Source organism: Hipposideros armiger, unplaced genomic scaffold, assembly GCF_001890085.2.
Source record: "Hipposideros armiger isolate ML-2016 unplaced genomic scaffold, ASM189008v1 scaffold_503, whole genome shotgun sequence".
Taxonomy (NCBI): Eukaryota; Metazoa; Chordata; class Mammalia; order Chiroptera; family Hipposideridae; genus Hipposideros; species Hipposideros armiger.
This window is the reverse complement of record NW_017731853.1, coordinates 783,513-786,371: the sequence shown is the minus strand read 5'-3', so window position 1 is coordinate 786,371 and position 2,859 is coordinate 783,513.

Here is a 2,859-nt window from a genome sequence, read left to right as displayed (position 1 = left end):
TTCAGTCTTTGGCCCTTTCTACGGTTCAGTCTCAGCAAAACAGCCAATGATTCGATTTGTGCCAAGACTCTTCTTAAGACTCAATGTAAAAGCCAAATCCTTACAGTGGCCTGCACAGGCTGGACGTCTTCTTTACTTCTCTGACCTGATTCTGTCTCCAGCTACTCTGGATCTAGTGTGTCAAGCCTGTGCTTACCTCAGGACATTTGCACTGGCTATTCCCTTTGGCTGGAATGCTCTTTCCCCAGATGGCTGCATGTATCAGTGCTTTGCCTATTCCAAGTCTTTGCTCAAATATCACCTTCTTAACAAGGCCTGACTACTGTGCTTAAAATTCTAGCACTTTATTTCCATATCTTATTTTATTTTTATCCAAAGAATTTATCACCATCTCATAAACTCTATATTTTATATATTTATTCTATTTTTCACTTATCTCCTCTCACTAGGAAGTAAGGCCCACGAGGGCAACGACTCTTTTTTATTCACTCCTGTATCTCCAGCACCTAGCACAGTGCCTGGCATATTGAAAGCAACTCAATAAATATATGATGATTAATCGAGCAATTGACTAACAGTTTCACATATGCACACAAACCTGAATAAGGCTACAAGAGATACTTTAGTGTATGAAGTGTGTGTAGCTACTCTAGTCTAGTGTATGTAGAATGGTAAAACAGGCAGTTTGTTTTAGCACCAATTCATTTGCCTCTTGTAGAATTCTCTGGCCCAGCGCTCTGATCTGACCTACAATGTTCTAAGATCTGAAGACTTTCCCAAGGTCCCCAGGTACCCAATGGTTGCATGCTGCCTTGCCTGCCTGAGAGTCCCCAGTTTTATCTAAGTGGATGCTGGTGCTCGGGACAAGCTCTCCTTTTCCCCAATGCAGATTTTCATTCATTGCCAAGATGCTTGTCCTAAACTACAGCCTTAAAATTACAAAGTGTGTAAAGTCACCCTCCAAGACCTTGTAATGTCACTTCTTGGCAAATCCACCCTTTCAGAATCCAGGAATTCCCCCACTGTCTTTTTCATTCTTCTTCAAAGTCACTCAGAAACACTTCAATAATTATGTGCATTTTATATGCAAGCATTGAGCTAGGCACTGCAGGTGAAGCAGAGAAGAATAAGACACTGTTCCTAGACTTAGGGAGTTGTCAATAGAATGAGTAGCAAAAGGCAACCATAGAAATAATGGTGCCACTTAGTAATTCAGGGCATAGTAGATGTCATGGGAGTTCAGTGGTGGGGCAGAGCAAATCCAGCTGGGCGGAGTCAGAAAGACTTATTGAAGAAAGTAAAATATCAAATAGACCTTGAAGAATAGGTAGGCTTTCAATGGGTGGAAATGGGAATGGATGAAAAGTGTTTCCAGTGGAGGCAATCATTTGAGGCACCTAGCTTAGAAAGCAAAGGGCATCTTTAGAGGACAGTGAGTATTCCAGTTTTGCTAATGGTGTGAGGCGTGTAAAAATAGAAGGGAGACAAAGGCATATGATAATAAACATTGAAAAACAAGATGAGTTTGATTTTAATAAGCAATGGGGAGCATTAAAGGTTTTTGAACTGGAGAATGACATGATCAAAGCTGAGCTTCAGGAGGAGCAATGTGCAGTGGAGAGGAGGGTTGGGGTGGCCTTTCAGCCGGCCAAATGAACGGACATGCTGGTCTGTGGTGGCCCCTACATGGGGAGAAGGACACAGGTGGGAGATATTGCAGGTTGGGAATCTTCAGGATATAATCATTGGTGAGGAAAGGAAGAGTGAAAGGTGACTCCGAGGTTCCTACTTGCATTACTGTGTGGCTACGTGAACCCATAAATAACGAGAAGAGGCAAGTTTGAAGGGAAAATAATGTGTTGGTTCTGGTTATATCACGTATGAGGTGTTAGTGGAACAGACAGAGAGGTGTCCAGTAAACAGCTGAGTATTCCGGTCTAGTTGAACATAGAATTTAAGAGCAAATTACAAAAATTTAGGATTATTTCAATAAATATTGGGGTTGAAGTCTTAGGACTTCATGAAATGTTTGGGGACCTTACAGAGAATTTAAGGGTGAAGGGCTGCAGTCGGCACTTTGAAGAATCTGATAAAAGCATTTTTTTGGAGGTTAAAATAATGTTTTGGCTTAATGTGTGACCTCTGTCAAGGTCATTTGTATTTAATGGTGACCAAAGAACCTTTTGGCTGAAATTTAGAAGAAGAAATTTTGGATGGGGCAGTGTATTCTGGGTAGCAGGCAGTCTCTCCTGACTGCCTTGCATCACCATACAGAAGTGGTTATATGCCTCCTCGTGTGGCTTACCTACTGATTCGGCATCACAGGTGGAAAAGGGATTTGATATTTCATCAGAGGATCCATGAAAATATGTAAATCATTGATAATGAGCTTGGAGTGTTATCTTTCTCTGGGATATTTATATTTTAATAGGAGTCTCCGAAATGCCACAAAAACTTCAATCAAAGTAATTAATAATTCGTGACATGGCTTCAGATGTGATACAAGCCAATAAGTAGTATTTCTGAATGGAAACCACACAATATATATGATTCCCTACTCAGGCTACTATTTGGGGGGATATATATTGGGGAATAGGTAGGACAGGTTTACAGTAAACATACCAATTATTTGTAAAGGGATGTTCTTCTAACATACGTGGTAATTGGCGCAATTAAAAAAATTCTATTGAAATACTTTTAATGTTGTTAATAGTGTCTTAGCTAAATGAGTGTGGTAATCAGGTGTACATCAACCCTAACACTCATCCCAACTCTTCAGGGAAAAGACAGGTCAGACATTAGGCATGAAAGTTGCGTGGGACCTGGGTAACGAGAGAGGAGGAGGGAGGAACCCTCCAT